This window comes from Dermacentor silvarum, chromosome 10, assembly GCF_013339745.2.
Source record: "Dermacentor silvarum isolate Dsil-2018 chromosome 10, BIME_Dsil_1.4, whole genome shotgun sequence".
Lineage (NCBI taxonomy): Eukaryota > Metazoa > Arthropoda > Arachnida > Ixodida > Ixodidae > Dermacentor > Dermacentor silvarum.
The window spans coordinates 140382313-140405262 of record NC_051163.1 but is presented as its reverse complement, the minus strand read 5'-3'; positions in this window follow the sequence as shown (position 1 = coordinate 140405262).

Genomic DNA, 22950 nt, shown 5'->3' with positions numbered 1-22950 from the left:
CATCCGATCGCTCCAACTCTGCACTAACCCTGGGCATTTTATTTCGTGCTCGAAATTTAATTGACAAGTTTAGGCGCGTTTATGACATCCATACTGCAATTAACGCAGCTGTGACTGTGCAGCCTGCGTATGTGAACGTGTGATAGCTACACTGCAAGTGGCGCAATTCTTTGAGATGAAATTAAATTTGAATGTGACGTGCTTTGTGGGGCATCTGCTCGCTCGACCTACATTCCAGGCTAATCCTAATCTAGCTTTCCCCACAGTGCGGCATGAAGTTGTAATGACGCGCTAATAACGATCCCAAGATCATAGGTTGGCTCATGCACGCCACTCAGAATAAAAGAGAAGCTTAATGGTTACGAAATGTTTTGCGCGCAATGGATGATCTGGTATGAGAATCCAACTTTCGCTTTTTTCCGCGGCGGCCCATTGCTTGCGACGGTTTTCATCAACAGGAAACCTATGAAAACTTAAGCCTCTTGCGTATTTCGATGCAACTCAGCACGTCGACATACTGCATTTCCTTTGTTGTATAAGATCATAGAATAAAGACCTCACAAATGGAACCGCACAACCAGCCGCAAACCCAGCGGCTGCTGTGGTAGGCGCGACACGGGCGGTGGCTCGGCGGTGGAGTGCCTACCATGCGAAAGTGATGATGATGATGATGATTTATTGGCATCCCCTTTGAAACGGGGCGGCGACAAATAGTCACCTAGCCTGCTTGATTTAATCAGGTATACTATACATGTTCTTTATCTAGCATTTTTGTATACCTCTCATTATTTTAGGGGCGAAGCTCCTTATAGCGGCACCCGTTCCGTCCCCGTCGTCGTAGTAGTAGTAGTGTGTAACCAGTCTGAGAAAAATGAGAAAAAAATTCCGAAATTGTGTCCGTAGCGCGGAATCGAACCAGGGACCCCTCGCTTCCGAGCGCGCGGCGTTAGCCCACTACGCCACGAAGCGGACATGGACAAACGCACCACGATGGCTATAAATACCCAACATTAACGAAAGGCCGCGTTCCTAGCGCGTTTCTAACGCGTTTGTGCTAGCGCGTTACGGCCCGTGTAAGAAGCTGGTGTAAGACGCTGTGGCCTCTCCACCTTACCTTCAACGCGTTTCGAACGCGCTGCCCAAAGCGGTGGCAAGTCAAGTCGAGGAGCGTTTATGAATACGGGGGGGTATATTCTCTCAGCAGTCATGTGATGGCGTCGGCAAACGCGGTGGACGTTCCGGCATGTGTAAATGGCTGCGTAAGACGCTGTGGCCGCTCCCCCTTACTAGAGAGTACTGCACGTTTCTAACGCGTTTGTGCTAGCGTCCCCTTAAGCGGGAGATCCGATGATTCCCTCCGGAGCTTCGCCCACTCATCATCATTCACCCCGTGGATATGCTGTGATTTTTTTTCTTTTTCAAAAATTTACCTTGTACAGCTGCCTATGATATTAAGAGATCAGGTCGTATCCATCTTTTCCCTGCTTTTTTTCCACCAGTACTCTAATCGTCTCTTGCTGATCTCTACGGCTGATCTGTTTATGTTTCCTTCCACTTTAAACCCAAGCGCTTCTGGGAGTTGCACATTACCTACGGTTCTCGCTGGGTGGATCCCGTCGCATTCCATTAGGATGTGCTGAGTGGTCTCTGGATCTTTACTGCAGCATACACATGTCTCATCTAGTTCCGAATATTTGTTCCGATATGTTTTCGTCCTTAGGCAACCGGCTCGAGCCTCAATTAGAAAGGCACTACCCTTTGTATTATCGTACAGATTTTCCCTTCTAATTTCTTTCTTCTCATTCTTGTAAATCTCCATTGTCGTTTTCGTTTCCATTCTTTGCATCCAATTCGCGGTCTCTATTTCTCTCACTTTCTTTCTGATGACCCCTGGTTGTCTATTTACAGTTTCGATTATCCTGTACTTGGATGCCAACTTCCTTGACCTCTTCCTCCATTCTGTGTCCACGCTTTTCATGTAGAGATACTTGTGCACTTTAGCCGGCCATTTATTTTCATCCATGTTCCTGAGCCTTTCTTCAAAACTAATTTTGCTTTGTGCTTCTCTGACTTCAAAAGAGGACCAACCCATGTCACCATGCACTGCCTCATTTGTCGTATTACCGTGTGCTCCCAAAGCCAACCGGCCTACTGATCTTTGGTTAACTTCCAAACCTGCCAATATATCCGATTTTAAGCATATAATGGCATTTGCGAATGTTAGCGCTGGCACCATTACTCCTTTTCAGATTCCACGCACCCCCTCATACTTATTGTGGCCCCACAGTGCTCTGTGTTTCATTATTGCTGCATTCCGCTTCCCCTTTATTTTCAGATTATCTTGGTGGTTGCTTGAGTAAACATCGACGATAGTGCCACCGCATTTTCGTGACGTAGCGCCATGGTGTAGGTCTATTGACCCTTTTCGCGGCGATCCCGTGGGCGCTGCCACGTTTGATCACGTGGTGACGCGTTTATTGCTTGTCTCAACTACCTCCATTGCCTCCTTGTTTACAATGTAAGTGTATGACGCCGGCGCGGATTAGAAAACCTCTGTTTTCGGAGATATCGTACACGGTGACTAGGTGGACGACAGGAAGCTTTGAACACAGCTTCAAAGAACATTCAAAAGCACTTTCGGAGCTGATTATAGCTATGTCCAAATGGCGCAAGCAGCGTATATGGTGCTTGTTCTAAAAGCGGGGCTAAATATGTATTCCAAGCTATCCAACCTTTCCGATTATGAATTCAGTGAGGATTAGTGTGTTTTGTTCTTCGTTCTTTATTCGGCAAATATTTTGAAGCAGTGGCCTTTCATCAAGCTAAACATTTCGACAGAATTACCTGTCTGGTTGGGAAAATTGATTAAGACTTGGGGATTGACTCCAACCAAATAAGGAAATTTACAAGCCCGACGTTTCGGAACCAATTCGGCTCCTTCTTCAGGGGGTATTCTTCGGAGGTGGCGGTGTGCCGCTTTTAAAGGGTCCGTTGTAACAAAGGATAGGAAGGGGGAGAGAGCGTAAGGTGCCGAGACACTTGGCAGGGCACCTGTTCTAGACAGACAAAAGAGGTGGTGGGTGGGGGGGTAGGGGGGGATTCGGCGTCGCTGGTCGGATGGGTTGACCGATGCTGGGCGCCCTTTAGTCGCGGGCATGCCTTGACGAGGGACAGGGGGGGGGGGACGAGTTGTTTTGGTGTTGCTGACCTAGAGCGGGGGGGTCCTTTCTTCCCTTCGTCGCGTCTGCAAGGCCATGAACATACAAAGAAGGAAGGATGCCCTTCGCGCGGTTTATATTACCCGCCGCGTTCTGAATTTGCCAAGACTCTAGTAGTAGCCTTTTTCGCCAGTTTGTCTCAGTTGAAGGATTTGGGTTTCTTGGAAAGAAATCTTGTGGTCGGCGTCTTCGGAATGTTCGGCGACGGCGCTGCTTATTCGGTTGAATGTTCTGACGTCGTTTTCATGTTGTCTGATTCTTTGTTTTAGATTTTTGGTTTCCCCGATGTACGACGCCGGACAGTCGGCACAGCTGATTTTATAGACGACGCCTTGAGCTTTTTCTTTTGGTGGACAGTCTTTCGGTTTAGGAATGAGGATATTCAAAGTGTTCATCGGCTTATGGGCGTATTTGAGGCCTTATTTTTTCAATATTCGGCTGAGAGCTTCGCTGGTACCTTTGACGTATAGGATGGACACTCGTTTCTGTGGTCGAGGGGGAGTCAACGGTTGGAGGTCTTGTAGTTTGTTTTTTTCTTTTTTGTTGTCGGGGTGTTTTTCGAATGAATTCCGTTGTATAGCCGTTCTTTTTGAGTTCGTTGAGAACCGTTCTCATTTCGTTCTTTTGATCTGATTCCAATGTGCAATGAGTTTCGACTCTTTTCAATAAAGAATTTACGACCGATGCCTTGTGGTTTGCCGGATGGTTGGATGCGAAGTGTAGGTAGCGGCCTGTGTGGAATGGTTTTCGGTAGACTGAGAATTTTTGATTGCCGTTGGTTCGTGTAACTTATACATCTAGGAATGGTAACGATCCGTTTTTTTCGCGCTCCGACGGGAACTGTATATCCGGGTCTATGGAATTTAAATGGCTCTGCAGGTTTTCGACTTGCGACTCCATTCACGATACAGAAGCAATCATCCATGTACCTGAGGAAAACTTTTGGCTTCGGGGAAAAAGTACTCAGAGCTCTGTCTTCGATATTTTCCATCGTTAGGTTAGCCATGGTGACGGAAATTGAGGCCCCCATGGGAGTTCCTTTCACCTGCCTGTAGTAGCTGCCTCGGAAGGTGAAGTAGGTATTTGACAGGCATAGCTCGAGAAGGCGGCAGATCTCGTCTACACTCAAGGGGGTTCTCTTGTCGAGTGTGTCGCCGCGTTCCAGGGCATCCCTTGTTGCGGATATAGCTAACTGAATGGGTACTCTGATGAACAAAGAGATCACATCATAAGAGACCAGGCATTCATCATCTTCGAGGCGTACATTTGATATGAGCTTGATGAAGTTTTCGGGGTTGCGCACGTGGGATGCTGTCCTTTCGGTGAGTGGTGATATAATCTGGTGCAAGTATGTGGATAGTGATTGAAGTGGGGAGCATGAAAAGTCTACGATTGGCCGCAAGGGGATTCCGGGTTTATGGAGTTTTGGCAAGCCGTAAAAGGCTGGTGCGGACCCGTTCCTGCACATTAATTTTAGATAAAGATTTCGAGAATTTGGGTGGTTTCAGAAAATTTCTACCAGCGTCTTATTCAGTACTGATTGGGTCCTTGTGGTGGGGTCCTTTTTTAATTTGCGCTGTCACCAACAAGGCTCAGCAAAGACTGGTGACTGCGGGGATACACGAGTGCCACACAGTGATTAGGAAGAAAGAAGTCGACGCGTTCTTCGCGAGAAGACAGCTCGAACACAGGGTACCCCATCTTTTTTCATCAATTTATTCGTTTGCGAAGACCATTGCGTCCTCAAAGGAAAAGAAACACCGCGAAACGCAGAAGAAAAAACTCTATTCTTTATTCAAGAAAACCGAAAAACCAGGAGTGTTGGACAGGAACACAGTAACGAATTTATCATCGAGAAAGCTCACAACAGAAGAGACTTCAGTCCTGGCAAAAGGTCATAAATTCAACGTCACCACAGATAACCTCCCCATGCCCAAGATTGTCGCCGCCCTCGAGAGCGGCATCCAGCAGCTGGACCCAAAGGTGCGGGAACCGCTCAGAATAAAAGCAATAGGCATAATAAGGTGCAATAACAACCGCCGAAAAGAAAGAAACTTGTCGTCTCACGAAATAAGAGCGCTGCGATTACTGAGGGAAGATAGGGACATTGTAATGCTACCAGCGGACAAGGGCAACTCAACCGTCGTGTTAAACATGCAGGACTACAAGGAAAAGGCGTCCACCCTCCTTAACAGCCAAGACTACGAAAAATTAAAAAAGGACCCCACCACAAGGACCCAATCAGTACTGAATAAGACGCTGGTCGAAATTTTCCGAAACCACCCAAATTCTCGAAATCTTTATCTAAAATTAATGCGCAGGAACGGGTCCGCACCGGCCTTTTACGGCTTGCCAAAACTCCATAAACCCGGAATCCCCTTACGGCCAATCGTAGACTTTTCATGCTCCCCACTTCGATCACTATCAACATACTTGCACCAGATTATATCACCACTCACCGGAAGGACAGCATCTCACGTGCGCAATCCCGAAAACTTCATCAAGCTCATATCAAATGTACGCCTCGAAGATGATGAATGCCTGGTCTCTTTTGATGTGATCTCTTTGTTCACCAGAGTACCCATTCAGTTAGCTATATCCGCAACAAGGGATGCCCTGGAACGCGACGACACACTCGACGAGAGAACCCCCTTGAGTGTAGACGAGATCTGCCGCCTTCTCGAGCTATGCCTGTCAAATACCTACTTCACCTTCCGAGGCAGCCACTACAAGCAGGTGAAAGGAACTCCCATGGGGGCCTCAATTTCCGTCACCATGGCTAACCTAACGATGGAAAATATCGAAGACAGAGCTCTGAGTACTTTTTCCCCGACGCCAAATGTTTTCCTCAGGTACATGAATGATTGCTTCTGTATCGTGAAGGAGTCGAAAACGTGCAGAGCCATTTAAATTCCATAGACCCGGATATACAGTTCACGTCGGAGCGCGAAAAAAACGGATCGTTACCATTCCTAGATGTATAAGTTACACGAACCAACGGCAATCTAAAATTCTCAGTCTACCGAAAACCATCCCACACAGGCCGCTACCTACACTTCGCATCCAACCATCCGGCAAACCACAAGGCATCGGTCGTAAATTCTTTATTGAAAAGAGTCGAAACTCATTGCACATTGGAATCAGATCAAAAGAAAGAAATGAGAACGGTTCTCAACGAACTCAAAAAGAACGGCTATACAACGGAATTCATTCGAAAAACAACCCGACAACAAAAAAGAAAAAACAAACTACAAGACCTCCAACCGTTGACTCCCCCTCGACCACAGAAACGAGTGTCCATCCTATACGTCAAAGGTACCAGCGAAGCTCTCAGCCGAATATTGAAAAAATAAGGCCTCAAATACGCCCATAAGCCGATGAACACTTTGAATATCCTCATTCCTAAACCGAAAGACTGTCCACCAAAAGAAAAAGCTCAAGGCGTCGTCTATAAAATCAGCTGTGCCGACTGTCCGGCGTCGTACATCGGGGAAACCAAAAATCTAAAACAAAGAATCAGACAACATGAAAACGACGTCAGAACATTCAACCGAATAAGCAGCGCCGTCGCCGAACATTCCGAAGACGCCGACCACAAGATTTCTTTCCAAGAAACCCAAATCCTTCAACTGAGACAAACTGGCGAAAAAGGCTACTACTAGAGTCTTGGCAAATTCAGAACGCGGCGGGTAATATAAACCGCGCGAAGGGCATCCTTCCTTCTTTGTATGTTCATGGCCTTGCAGACGCGACGAAGGGAAGAAAGGACCCCCCGCTCTAGGTCAGCAACACCAAAACAACTCGTCCCCCCCCCCCCCCTGTCCCTCGTCAAGGCATGCCCGCGACTAAAGGGCGCCCAGCATCGGTCAACCCAGCCGACCAGCGACGCCGAATCCCCCCCCCCTCCCCACCCACCACCTCTTTTGTCTGTCTAGAACAGGTGCCCTGCCAAGTGTCTCGGCACCTTACGCTCTCTCCCCCTTCCTATCCTTTGTTACGACGGACCCTTTAAAAGCGGCACACCGCCACCTCCGAAGAATACCCCCTGAAGAAGGAGCCGAATTGGTTCCGAAACCTCGGGCTAGTAAATTTCCTTATTTGGTTGGAGTTAATCTCTAAGTCTTAAAGTGGCTTATCAGTTTCTGACTCAGTGAAGTTCCTCGGTGCGGCCACTATCTGATTATTTTCTGCCTAATCGCTCGCGGGTGTGCTCAGTTCCGATAGATTTGTTCTTGCTGCGCACAAGGCTTGAAACGTAGCTGTTTTGTACATTGTAATACCTTGTAGCAAATATATATTACAGCTAGTAACTCGCTTACTCTTGTGGACTGTCATGAAACATTCAGCTTCGACCATTCGTGCGCCATATGTGTAGTCCGTCATTTAATGTGCGTATTCAGTGCGCATAAATTCAAGTGTGCGCCCATTCACATATTCTTGATACGTCGGCGATAGAGTGGGCGTAAGTTTTCCGGCCACTTGGGACAGATGTGTATAGATAACGTGCGCGAAACTTACTATGACAGGAAGCAGCGCTACTCCCTTTTTCATTGTTTAACGAGTACCTGGTACTCACTCTTGCCGACGTTCCGGAGATAAAGCCCTTCCTTTGAAGGTTAGCGATACAAGGCTGGCGGATGAGCAAATTTCTGTATCCTCGAGGGAAGCCGTACATTACGAAGTGCCGTTAACACGTTCGGACAGTTACAGCAGCGGTCCGCGAACTTGGCCACACAGATTCATTATATTCCTTAACATGCAATCACTATTTTTGCGGCCAACTATTGCACACGTCTTCAGTCCACATGATTCGATCTGACATGATTGGAGCACAGTGTGTTAGCGAAAACTCAGTTGCATTTCCGACAGCTGATCGCACAGAAGCCAGGTAGAAGCGGTAATGGTTTCGTATTCGTGCGCGGTCTCTGAGGAGAGGTATGGCGCACCGCCCTGAGCACCATCTCGTTTCTCTAGAGCAAACTGCTCCGCGAAAAGACTCAATAGAGGAGATAGCGTTTCGGCTGGCGCAGCGCTACCGGCGTAGCGTGACCGGCCGCAAACGACGCTGGCCCGCGCGCCGATAACGTCGGACTATAAACGGCCCTTAATTAGTGTTTGGTTTGCCACTACTTTACTAGGTTTTCCCTAGTTCCGCTGGTCTCTGGTGTTTGCAGTAGCAGAGCCACGCATAACTTTTTTGACACTAACCTTCAATATTTTGCATGTGAACGCCTGTGATGCGGTCCACAACGTTCACGCTGTGGTTGACTGTATCTCAATGCAAATTGAGGCTCGCCCCGCTAGCATCCACTAAATTTGGGATACAGTTGCATGCGGCCCATTCGTCACTGTGAATAATGGTCTGCAGTTGAATATTGGCTGCAATAATGGGGCCTAGCGTCGCCGCATCTCGTCGGTAGACCTTGAAAAGTCGCAGCACTTCTGTGGTCGCGCAGACTACGCCGAAGATCCATGGTCCACGGTCATTAACACCGCCGTAATTCTGGCGGCTCGGCGGAACGTTGTCGCCCGTCATCAGGCGGCCTAGATTGTACTTTCGCTTGCCGCGGAGAAGGTACTCGTCAATTTGCACTATCTTCACGGGGCCACCGAGTGGAGGTCGCGCCAGCAGCTCGTCCCTCACGAACTCACGGGCGTAGTTCCACCAGTCGGCGTGTGGTGTGTTCCGATAGAGGAAGCAAGTCGCCGATCACCTCCTTCAACAGCCACACGTCTACGCTTTTGTTCACTCAGTACGTTAGCCAAATCACTTGTCGCGTGGAGACGTGGACGTTCGGACTACCGGGGCGGTCCATTTAGGCGAAGTAACTTCATTCGCCTCCCTACCCGTGCAGTGGAGCGGTACCGTGTAAATGCGAAAGCTGCTTTCGGCAGCTCTTGCACCGGAACCCAGCCCGACGTCAATTTTGAGTCTCCCTGTACAATGGGACTGCTTCGCCTTTGCATATTGGTTGGTCCGGTTTGAACTCCAGGTGCTTGCCCAATACTCCGATGACGCCGCCGGCTCTTGAAGCCGGAGAGAGCCGAAACAATCGCACGAACTCTTTCCCGCAGCCTACTCACACCAATCTGTGAAAAGGCTGCAAGCATAATTTGCCCGCCACGCTGTCTCCGCAGACAAGGGCCTTCGCCTAACTTGTCACACAGCCAGCGCACTGACGTGTTGGAAAGGTTAAAATGATGCTGAAACTCTACATCGGTCATGTAGGTGAACAGGCCCAGACAATCACATTGTCGCTAGCTGCCGCTGGATGCGATGACACAGGCTGCTGCTGCCACCGCCATGTTTCGGAGTTCAACTCGAGAGGGGTTTCGCGATGTGCGAATTTCGCACGAGTTCACCTGTCAATCAAAACCATAGGTCACGCCCCGCGCGAGGCATGTAACTCTTGTGCGCGTACCTACCATGGTTGGGCCACGCCCAACTTATTTTTCGGCAAAAACGACGCGGTGCTGAGCTGAGAAGTATCAACAGTCTTGACCGCCGAAATAGAACACGCACTGTTATCGGTGATGTACTGGGCGCCACTATCAAAAACAAAGCTTCGTCTTTCGCTGGCTCATGCATATATCTTCTTGGGCTGTGATCGCGCTACAACAGCGTTCATTGCCTGCATTGCGGCGATGTAGCGCACAGCAAAAAGTATCGGCACGTCACTGTAGCTGCTTGCAAGGCAGCTACAGTGACGCCGTAGTGCGCCGTGGTGGACGACGATGCTGAGCATTGCGTAGTGTTTTCCAGCGACAACGTATCGCAGCTGTCGTTTGATATGGCTGCTTTGTCATCAGTGATGTATTGGAACCGCAGTGTAGCAAACACGGTCAGCGTCGAAAATGACTAGCTTTTCTAGACCCAGTGCGAAGGCATTTCCTCATCACAAGCACTGCACACTAAACAGTTGCAACACCTTCCTCCATTCGAAGTCTAATTTCATAACTGCACAGAAAAGTCCTCACCTGCCAAAGTGCAACTGCTGCGGTGTCGTTGCGATATCCACCTGTGATCGCTGTTAGCTCAGCAGCAGAGGCAGTCGGCAAGCACCTTGGACTGCACAACACACACAAATAATGCCTAAATGGGCACAGAGGCACCTTCACTCGGCAAGCGATGACAAGCGATGAATTTTGTCGCTGGGCAGCTAGCGCGCTCTTCTTCGCAACGCATCGCGGAGGCTTCGCGCACACAGATATACTTGTACATTTTCAGTGTGCTGCGTCACTACGGACTCTACAATACCGTACAGCCATTTGAAGCGACAGCCGTTGATTCCGTCTCTATAGCTAGAGGGTTGTTTTTAGTTGGTGAAGCACCTGCGGTGAACAACCATGCCGCGGCGCTGCGTTGCCATTCCCTTAATGGACAGGGAATGGACAAACATTGTCATAATCGAGAATAGCAGTGCAGCGCCCCTGGCGACTGCTCACCGTATGAACGCCCTCGTGCGTTCGACCCTCTAGAATGCATCCGCTTGTAAGCTTTCGTCTCACTGTCGGCTCTCGCGGCATAAAGTGCACAATCTAATAATTCACTCGATCTCCGTCTGGCATCAGAAATTTGCAGCATTCAAAGCGAAAAACAGATACGTTAGGAAAGAAAACGTTATTTTATTTGTTGTGGTTTAACATATTCGATTGAGGGAAGCTGTAGGTGCAAGAATGCACCGCATGTGCCCGGTTCGCATTCGACGTATAAAAAGAGAATGCCCGAAAGAGGAGGCACGCCCTTGATGCGCCCCAGAAAGGTGTGGCAAGTGGCTCACGGCAAGCGTGAATATAGACAGCGGGACAGTCAGGTTACTGGTAAATTGCGATAATACGTTGATAACAATACGCGGCGCTGGCACGTTTCATTGCGCAGTCTTCCTGTGATTGAAATGCGGAAGCACTGGGCCATGCAGGGCGCGCTGATGTCTTATACGCGGCGTTATCGCGACATTGCTTTTTGCCTGCTGTTTTTGCGCGTTCCTTGCTATCTCCGTTCACTGACTGCCGTCTAGCAAACTCGGGCAAAACTCGTGCGATCGTGAAAATCGGCGCATTCTGCATAGCACCCCTGGGGTGGTATGCAGGGGCGGTATTTTGTAGTGATGCCTTATGACTTATCCTATACTAGTCTTATCATCCACCGCTTACGGCCGGCTGATCCCGTTGATAATGCGAGCGAACCGTCGCTCTGACCACTGACAAAGCGCATCCGAACGTGTTACCGGCACTTCGAGATGTATGGCTTTCCTCGAGGATAAAGAAATTTGCTCATCCGCTAGCATTGTATTGCTAACCTTCAAAGAAAGGGCTTCAGCAACAGAACGTCGGCAAAAGTGAGTACCACTCTTTAAACAATGACAAAGGGAGTAGCGCCGCTTCCTGTCATAGTAAGCTTCGCGCACGTTATTTATACGCATCTATCCCAAATGGCAGGAAAACTTACGCCCACTCTATCGCCGATGTATCAAGAATAAGTGAATGGGCGCCAACTTGAATATATGCGCACTATATACGCACAAGGAGTACAGGAGGCATACGTGAATATCTTAGCAAATATCTACAAGGATTCCACAGCTTCCTTGGTTCTCCACAAGAAAAGTAGAAAGTTACCTATCAAGAAAGGGGTCAGGCAAGGAGACACAATCTCTCCAATGCTATTCACTGCATGCTTAGAAGAAGTATTCAAGCTCTTAGACTGGGAAGGCTTAGGAGTGAGGATCGACGGCGAATATATCAGCAACCTTCGGTTTGCAGATGACATCGTCCTATTCAGCAACAATGGAGAAGAATTACAAGAAATGATTGAGGACCTTAATCGAAAAAGTGTAAGAATTGGGTTGAAGATGAATATGCAGAAGACAAAGATAATGTTCAATAGCCTGTCAAGGGAACAATAATTCAGGATTGCCAGTCAGCCTCTAGAGTCTGTAAAGGAGTACGTTTATCTAGGTCAATTACTCACAGGGGACCCTGATCATGAGAAAGAAATTTACAGAAGAATAAAATTGGGTTGGAGTGCATACGGCAGACATTGTCAAATCCTGACTGGGAGCTTACCACTGTAGTTGAAAAGAAAAGTGTACAATCATTGCATTCTACCGGTGCTAACATATGGGGCAGAAACTTGGAGGTTAACAAAGAAGCTTGAGAATAAATTGAGGACTGCACCAAGAGCGATGGAACGAAAAATGTTAGGACTAACGTTAAGAGACAGGAAGAGAGCGGTGTGGATCAGAGAGCAAACGGGGACAGCTGATATTCTAGTTGACATTAAGCGGGAAAAATGGAGCTGGGCAGGCCATGTAATGCGTCGGATGGATAACCGGTGGACCATTAGGGTTACAGAATGGATACCAAGAGAAGGGAAGCGCAGTCGAGGACGGCAGAAAACCAGGTGGGATGATGAAGTTGGGAAATTCGCAGGCGCAAGTTGGAATACGCTAGCGCAAGACAGGGGTAATTGGAGATAGCAGGGAGAGGCCTTCGTCCTGCAGTGGACTTAAATATAGGCTGTTGATGATGATGATGATGATAATGATGATAATGATGATGATGATGATGATGATGATGATGATGATGATGATGATGATGATGATGATGATATACACACAATAAATGACGGACTACACCTATGGCGCACGAATGGTCGAAGCTGAATGTTTTATGACGGTTCACAAGAGTAAGCGAGTTACTAGCGGTAATTTACATTTGCTACAAGGTATTACAATGTAAAAAACAGCTAAGTTCTAAGCCTTGCGCGTAGCAAGCACAAGTTTATCGCCACGGAGCACACCCGCGAGCGATTCGGCAGAAAACAATCAGATAGTGGCTGCACCGAGGAACTTAACTGAGTCAGAAACTGACAAGCCGCTGCTTCAAAATATTTGCCAAATAAACAACAAAGAGCAAAACACACTAATCCTGATTCAATTCATGAGCGGAATGTTTGGATAGATTGCCGTACATATTTAGCCCCACTTTTAAAACAAGCACCTTATACGCTGCTCGCGCCGTTAGGACAAAGCTTAATGAGCTTCGAAAGCGCTTTTACATGTTTTCTGAAGTTGTGACCAAAGCTTCGTGTCGTCCACCCAGCTACCGTCTACGATATCTCCCAAAACAGAGGCTTGCTAAGCCGCGCCGGCGTCATACACTTCCATTGTAAATAAGGAGGCAGCGGAGGCAGTTGAGGCAAGCAATGGACGCATCACCACATGATCAAACATGGCAGCGCCCACGGGATCGCCGCGAAAAGGGTCAATACTTAAACGCGCGCGCCATCCGCAGCTATGTTCGGAGCATGCGCTGAACGAACCCGAACACGCGCGCCTATTTGAACGGCTGTCTGCGACCGTCAGCGAAGCAGCGTTGGCGACTTTCTTTCTTCGCACGCGATGGATTGTGGGTTGTCGGTGCCGTCGCCTCCGACGAGCGAATGGTTCAGGAGCCATTTGGGCAGCGGGCCCGTCGGGGCGCGTCGGAAGCAGCCGGTTAATTTGGCTGCGCCGGCGCGCCAGACTATGGAATAGAATGTGAGCGCACTAGAATACGGTTGTCTAGTACACTCTAACTAGAATTAAGAGCCATTCTCCGGAGCCGCCATTTTCTCGCGACGGTGGCGCCGCGGTGCGAGCATTGGCTGTGGACTGCGGGCACCACGAATCGCTGCACTGGCGGAAGCAGGAGCGGTGGCAATGAATTGGTCTTCAAGCGGACCGTTGGCGTTTAACATTGCTAAGTGCATGCTCATTTCACTTCTGGATTATGTACGCATGACGAACGCAGTAGAACACGCGTCGGATCGAGGGCACGCTTGACTTTAGTTCTAAAGTTTCGCGCTATCATGGTCGCAATGAGGGCGACGCATTTTCGTTTGCGGAAAATGTACGCGTTGGTTTGCGCGCGTCGTAAAGCGAGATATTGATTTAGATTAAGTGTTCTGGCAACTGCCAGCCAAGGTGCAAGATAATTTGTGCCAATAAGCATGCTACAGCTGCATGCAACGTCACTTTGCGCTGTCACAGAGCCTTTGCAGTGACATGACACTGTCTTGTGGCGAAGCTTAATAGTTGTTGACAAAAGTAAAACTCACAAGGTATAAAGCTAGATTTCATTCATACCTCGACAAACTTATCCAAAGAGGGTAGAGGCTTTTTAAATGCGTTGGGGACCTTGTGTAAGGTTACTGAGTGAAGGATCAATGCGATGGAATAACAATATTGTTGCGCAAAAACGTATATTTACAAATATTTACAAAATAGGCGAGTAGCACAGGCGCAGCAACCAGCCAAGATGGCGAGGAGCAACACCTCTACCTCCTCTTCTTCGGCGCCGGCCTAATGTTGACCTCTGCTTCGGTGCCGGTCTTCTTCTGTCTCGCGTCATTACCACCCGGGCGAAAACGCGCGCACCATCCGGGCAAATCAGAGTGCATCATCAGCGGACGGGTGATATGGCTTCAGCCGGGCAACATGAACTACGTACGGGCAACATACTTCCGTACGGAGCGATAAAGCCCAGGCCAAAAGAAACGACGCCGCACGCGATCATAAGTGCGCGTCACACCAAGATGACCTGCTGTAGGTTCGTCGTGAAGCTGCTGGAGGACAGTAGTACGCATGTGGGAGGGCACCACAAGCAAGTGTTCAGGGCCTTCGGAGTATACACTGTGGCGGTATAAAGTGCCATTATGTAAGGTAAACATCCGGAGTGACTCGTCAGGGGGCCCGGAACTGAGACGGTTGATGATGGAACGTAACGCCGGATCACGCCGCTGTTCATCGCCGAAATGAATTAACTGAGATATAGAAAGGACACATGCATCGGTGTCAGGGTTGGTGCTGTCGGGTGGATCCACGGGATAAGGGGACAGGCAGTCCGCGTCCTGATGTAATTTGCCAGACTTGTGGATGACGGAAAATGAGTACTTTTGTAATCGCAAAGCCCAGCGTCCGAGACGGCCTGTAGGATCTTTGAGCGAGGAAAGCCAGCAGAAAATATAAGCGCAGAAAATGCATGAGCTTCTAGATGGCCCCAGACGAAAGGCGTATCTTTCTTGATAAGGTCGGTGAGCGGACGGGCGATGTCAGCGAAATTTTTTACAAAGAGACGAAAGTAAGAACATAAGCCAATGAAGGAGCGAACGTCTTTGGTTGAGCAAGGTGCAAGGAAATGCTTCACGGCGCAAATTTTTTCTGGGTCAGGTCGAATTCCTACACCATTAACAAGGTGGCCGAGCACTGTTATTTCGCGGCGACCAAAATGGCACTTGGATGAGTTAAGCTGGAGACCGGCGCTGCGGAACACTTGGAGGATGGCGGACAGGCGCTGGATATGGCTCTCAAATGTCGTTGAGAAAACAATAACGTCATCTAGGTAACATAAGCAGGTCGACCATTTGAAGCCACAAAGGAGCGAATCCATCATGTGCTCAAATGTGGCTGACGCATTGCATAGGCCGAAGGGCATAACTTTAAATTGGTATAACCCGTCAGGTGTCACAAAAGCGGTCTTCTCGCGGTCCATATATATGATCTACGGCAACCTGCCAATAGCCACACCGCAGGTCGATGGACGAAAAATAACTCGCTCCGTGGAGGCAATCGAGGGCATCACCTATGCGTAGCAACGGATATACGTCCTTCTTAGTGATCTTGTTCAGTTGTCTGTAATCGACACATAAACGCCAGGTGCCGTCTTTTTTCTTGACAAGCACAAATGGAGATGCCCATGGGCTATACGAAGGTTCTATGTCTTTTGCAGCCATCTTGTCGACTTCTGTTTGTATAATCGCCCGTTCAGCAGCAGAAACGCGATACGGACGGTGATGAATAGGGTTTGCGTCGCCTGTGTTGATTCGGTGCATGACAACCGTTGTCTGGCCAAATGGGCGGTTGTAGAAGTCGAAAACGTCCCGGTACGACGCTAACACACGGCAGAGCTCATCAGCCTGCGCAGGTGAAAGGTCCGCGGCTATCATTTTGTTGAATTCACTGGTGGGCAAGCTGGTGGATCCTGCTGAGCACGTCGGACTCAACGTCGCCTCAGATGTTAGCGTGGATTTTGACAGTCGTTGAGGGATGCCAACGTTGCAAGCGCAATTCCGGATGGTAGAACACGGGCGGATAAGCAAAAGTTGAGCACAGGCAGATAAGCTTTGTTGCTGACAATTTCGACAACCGTGTGGGGTAGGGTCACATTGTGTGCCAAGACAACGTCAGTAATAGGGGCTGCAACGTAATCCCCGTCAGCGACAGCGGGAGAGGGCGTCAAAAGAAGATAAGTAGTGGATTGAGGTGGTAATCGCACGCACTCTGAAGAACACAGTTGCGTAGGTTTATCAGGAAGAGTCTCTGGGACAGAAGGGAGTTCAAGTTGCAGGACACCGGTGCCGCAGTCGACGAGGGCTGAATGTGTCGACAAAAAGTCAATGCCCAAGATCACGTCGTATGGGCCCTGCTCAAGCACAAGAAACTGAGCGCTCGTTGTATGGCCAGATATAGTGACGCGGGCAGTACACGTTCCAACAACAGTACGTGTGCTTCCATCGGCAACTCTAACTGTACGTAGCACGGCGGGTGTCAGTACTTTTTTCAGCTTCTCACGAAGACTAGAGCTCATCACCGAGGTCTGTGCACCAGTGTCGATAAGGGCCGTAACACTGACACCGTCGAGTTGGACTTCGAGCAAATTAGAGCGGGTAGGAACTGTCAGACGAGGATTTCGAGGCCGGGTAGAGAATGCAGCGTCACCTCCGGGCGCTGCACTCGTTAGTTTTCCGATGCGTAGCGTCCAGAGTTGGCAGGCGACGGGAAACGGCGGGCTTGCGCCGAAGGGAATGGGCGGGCTTGTGGCGAGCGAGATCGGCGATCGCGCGGCGATGGTGACCTGCTGTACACGTTGATGCGAGTGTCGACGTCGGGCATGTCAGTCGGTGGAGAACGCGACGATGTTGTACGGGAGTAGCCTTCAGGCCGAGGGTTCCGGTGGCTCCAGCCAGTCGGTGACGTGTGACGGCTCCAGCAGTGTCGCGCAATATGCCCAACTCGAGAGCACGCGAAACATATTGGGCGATCATCCGGCGTCCTCCACTCAGCGGGATTGCGGTATCGCGAGTAAAAGGGCTGGTACCGCGGCGCGACTCGTGGAACTGGTGGTGTGACTGGTGCGACTGGTGGCACGCGAACAGCGCACACAGAGGAGAGTCCCAAATTCGCGACCTCCTGTCGAACCACGGCCTGAATTAATGAAACCATAGGCTGGTTGGCAGTCGAGACATCGGGCACGAGAGGGGCTGGTGACATTGCTTCTAGTTCCCGACGAACGATCCGTGTCAAAGTGTTCGAAACCGGCGATTGTAACGGAGGTAGTGGTTCCTCACATGATGACGATGCAGCAGTATTGGGGAGCCTGGTGAATTGCTGGGCGATACGGCGGGATTTAGCTTGTTCGAATCGCCGACACTCTGTCACAATAGCATCTACGGTGGCGCAGTTCCTGAATACTAAGAGGTTGAATGCGTCATCGGCGATTCCTTTGAGTATGTGTCCGATCTTGTCCGCTTCGGACATGTTACCGTCAACTTTACGGCAAAGCGCTAGAATATCCTGAATATACGAAATGTATGATTCAGTAGATGACTGCGCACGGGAGCCAAGTTCTTTTTTAGCGGCTAGTTGACGACCCAAGGGCTTGCCGAATAAGTCATTCAGTTTTTCTTTGCAAACGTCCCAGCTGGTCAGATTGTGTTCATGCGTCTCGTACCAGACGCGCGCGGTTCCTTTAAGATAAAATATCACATTCGCCAGCATAAGCGTATCGTCCCATCTGTTCTGTTTGCTGACACGCTCATACCATGGAATCCAGTCCTCAACGTCCACGTTATCTGTGCCAGAGAAGGTGCCCGGATCTTGCGGAAGCGAACAGATGACAGACGGCTGGGACGGCTGCTGCACGGTAGGTTCCGGCGCGGTGCGTGCTTCAGTGGCCATCACCGAGGGAACAACGCGGCGACCACTTCGGAGTTCTGTGCATGGGTGATGGGGATGAACAGGCAGCGTACCCCGCACCTCCACCAGAAAATGTTGCACAAAAACGTATATTTACAAATATTTACAAAATAGGCGAGTAGCACAGGCGTAGCAGCAACCAGCCAAGATGGCGAGGAGCAACACCTCTACCTCCTCTTCTTCGGTGCCGGCCTAATGCTGACCTCTGCTTCGGTGCAAGTCTTCTTCTTCTGTATCGCGTCAATATTGCCGCGAAGCACTGTTTGTTTTCTTTTGAACCGCCTTTAATGCTTCTCTAATAGCCTCGTTGGCTACGCCTTACGTGACCAAAGCGCGCTTGCTTGAACAGTCTAAGAAAAAAATAAAGCGCAGCTTGCACTCGAGATAGCGGAGCTGATGAGCTTCTAGATAGTCCTGGCTTTTGGGCTAGGCTAAGCACTACCAAGTCATCCCCAGCATATTCGGCAATTTATTGATTATTAATCGATTATTGATTAGCTATTTATTGGCTATCGATTGGCTATCGCAAGGTATTGACCACGTATTTGGGCTAGGCTAAGCACTACCAAGGCATCCCCAGCATATTTCAGAATTTATTGATTATTGATCGATTATCAATTAGTTATTGATTGGCTATCGATGACTGACTAAGCTTAAGTAGCCCAACCATACTTAGCTAGACTTAGCCGGGCTCAGCTTCGCTAGTTCACAAGGGTATGTGCCACCGCGGTTGGGCCCTATCTGCGCACTACCGCTAGGATCATCCCACATTTTCTGTTCGCACGTTACGGACTAACGCTCGGCCAGCTCCGCTGTTAAAAAAAACAGAAGAAAAGAAAAAGAAAAAAGTGTAGTTAAGAGAGACGCTAGTGGGTCCAGCTCTAGTCTGCCCAGACGCTATTGGGTCCAGCGCTTTGGCTCGCAACGGCGCGCGTGCTTGAAAGCCGTGTCTCGTTTGGCTGTCGACGCTGCGCTGCTCCAATCTCTAGTAAACCCTTTACAATTAGTGGAGCGTGCTGCGCCCTCAAAACCTGCAACCTGGAACTTCGATCCCGCACCGTACCGTCGACCATGCCTGAAGAAGCCTCCCAGCAAGTACCTCCCTCTGCACCGGCACCGTGCTCTGTTGTGCCGCGCCACAGGGACCCTGCTATCTTCACAGGCGCGGATGACACCGACGTTGACGATTGGCTTACGACCTACGAGCGGGTAAGCACCCGCAATAAATGGGACGAAACCACTAAGCTCAGCAACGTGCTATTCTACCTCGCGGGTATGGCCAGCTTATGGTACAACAACCATGAAACAGATTTTCCGACGTGGTCAGACTTCAAGACATCTTTTGTCAAGGTTTTTGGTCGCCCTGCTGTTCGTAAGCTGCGCGCCGAACAGCGTTTACGGGAACGAGCTCAACAAGTAGGCGAATCCTTCACAAGTTATATCGAAGACATCCTGGACTTATGCAGGAAAGTCAACACGACCATGTAGGAGTCTGATAAGATCAGGAATGTTATGAAAGGCATCGAAGACGATGCCTTCAACATGATCGTTGCCAAAAACCCTCGCACCGTGGCCGAGATAATTACACTGTGCCAAAGTTACGAGGAACTACGCAGGCAGCGGTCATTGAGCCGTCGCCCTCCATCGCGCGACGAACAGCTCGCTGGCTTGACGGCCATTTCTGATCAGCCAGCGTTGATGGCAGAAATGAAGGCTTTCGTGCGCGAGGAAATTGCACGCCAGCTCTCCTTGATGGCCTTTGCACAACCGCCACCAGTACAAGAGCCAACGTCAAGTTTTGAGCCCCCACTCCGCCGCACCATCGCGCACGAACTCAACCAGCTTTTGCCTGAGCGCCATCAACATGTTCCTGCGGCCGCACCTCTCCGCTACGCTGAAGTCGCCGCCAGGCTCCAACAGATCCCTCCGGCTGGACCACTCAGCTACGCGGAAGTCGTCGCCAGGCCCCACCCCTTCTCTCAAGGTGGGCCTCTCACATACGCCGACGTCTTGACTTTGCCCCGACCACAGCCCGCCATGCAACCATATCACCAGCCGCCCCACACAACGCGCTCTCCCACATGGACGGGGCCCACCACGGCGAATCGGTGGCGTACTTCCGACAGCCGGCCTATCTGTTTTGCGTGTGGCTACGCCGGTCACGTCACACACTACTGTAATTGCGTGCAGTCACCCAGCGCTACAACATATGCGCCAAGTCATATGGTCGGTCCTCGCCGCCCGTATTACGACGACCCTTCGGCATCGACACCGACGTTCCGCCCAACGCCCAATACCCGCCGCTCACCTTCTCCACGCCGACGCTCGCTATCACCGATGCGGCCCCGTCCCGCAGCTCGGGAAGAGGAAAACTAATCGTCGCAGTCCACGAGGCAAGGGCTGCGACGCCGGCGAAACGCGAAAGTCCTCAGGGTAGCCCGACGAATGTGATAGACGTGTTTGTTGATGGTGTTCACACATCTGCACTCGTGGACACCGGAGCGGCCGGGTCAGTTATGGACGCAAAACTTTGTCGCTTGATTCGGAAAGTCACGATGCCCCTTACTGGACTGTCCCTCCGCACAGCCGGCGCACAGCGTATTCACCCGTTAGCGGCGTGCACAGCTCGTGTTGTCATTGAGGACGTTGTATACGCCATCGAATTTATTGTAATTTCGTCGTGCTCCCATGACGTTATCCTCGGCTGGGATTTTCTCTCCCGCCACAATGCCGTCATTCATTGCGCACGGGCCGAACTAGAATTGTCACCGCTCTCAGATTTGACGCTCGCCGACAATGCTTCTGTACCGAACAAACTCCTCGTCAGACACGACACCACCGTTCCTCCCAACTCGTCAGTGGTTGTCTTTATGTACTGAAGCAGCCTCTCCGACGCCGTCGCACTACTTTCTCCGTCGGGCCGCTTTTCCACTCTAAAAGGTCTCCTGCTACCTTTTGCGACGGTGAACATCACGCAGGGCTCTAGTGCTACATTTATTTGTAACCCGTTCTCGTACCCTGTTTTGCTACTCCACGGAGAATGTCTGGGCAGTGTCGAAGTTATGGGATATCCCGTGCATGTAAGGTACAACACTTACTTTGGGCCGTTTGTCGGGAGAGACATCGGCAACAGGTTTCGGCGTGCTGGGTCGCGCTTCTCGTAAAATGCGTTCCGCGACAGACACCTGCATCTGCTTGGAATGCTTCTCAAAACTTGCGTCCACTACATGGCAGCAAGATTTGCTAAGGGCATTCTTGAAGCACAAACTGATAATGGCCCGCTTAACAAGCTTAGAATGTGCGGACGTATATGGCAGAAGTGGCTTGTTTGCTTTGGAGGCGGCATCACTTGACTAGTAACTATGTTACACGAATACGCAATCCTTTTAGTTCATGTAAGTGCATGCGCAGTCTATACTGCCTGACACATATAAACTGATTCAGTGGCACAATAAATTTAGTTGAAAGTTTGCGCTTGGTGTGTGTATTTTTCTCTGCCGTCCATGTCCTTTTGTTGCGCAATAACACCTTAGTAATGGACTACCAACTTGCCCGCAATGCTGCCCTCATTAAACCCATACTGTGCCCGTTACAGTACGCTCGGCTCGATTTCTACGTCTGGCCCATTGCCTATATATGTGTTCGATTCTTCTGTTGCCGATGACCTTACACCGGGCTAGCGATCACAGCTTCTGTGCCTCCTACAAGATTTTCGTGCTTCTTTCGACGTCGGGCAACCTTCCCTGGGCCGGACGTCAACTGTTACGCACCACATCGATACTGGCTCCCAATCGCCATATCGTGTATAGGCTACAGAACGTCGCGTGATTAATGAACAAGTGGCCGATATGCTCCGTCGTGAAGTGATCCGACCTTCCCACAGTCCATGGGCATCTCCCGTCGTCCTTGTTACGAAGAAAAACGGTTCTGTACGGTTTTGTGTGGACTATCGGCGCCTCAACAAGATCACTCGTAAGGACGTTTACCAACTTCCGCGAATCGACGACGCTATTGACAGCCTACAAGGAGTAGAATTTTTTTGATCTCTCGATCTGCGCTCAGGGTATGGGCAAGTACCTATGGCAGATGACGATCGACCGAAGACAGCCTTTGTCACGCCCGACGGCTTATACGAATTTAACGTCATGGCGTTTGGACTTTGTAATGCGCCAGCAACTTTTGAGCGCATGATGGATACCGTTCTGCGCGGCTTGAAATGGCACACGTGCTTGTGCTACCTTGATGACGTCGTTGTTTACGCTCCGGACTACTCCACGCACCTTCAACGCCTCCGGCGTGTTTTGACGTGTTTGAGAAACGCCGGCCTACAACTGAATTTAAAGAAGTGCCTATTTGCAGCGCGGCAGCTGACGATACTGGGTTACGTTGTTTCCAAGGATGGAATTCTCCCCGATCCAGCCAAGCTTCGTGCCGTCGCCGAATTTCCCACACCTACGTCCATCAAAGAACTGCGAAGTTGCGTAGGTTTGTGTTCTTACTTCCGACGCTTCATTCGAAATTTCGCCGCCATCATATCACCTCTGACGAAGATCCTTGGATGCAACGGACCCCTTCATTCGTGGTCGTCAGAGTGCGAGGAAGCGTTCGCAAATCTCCGTCGTTTGCCGACGACTCCCCCAATTTTGCGCCACTACGACCCGACGGCCCCAATAGAGGTGCACACATATGCCAGCGGTGTTGGCCTCGGCGCTGTCTTT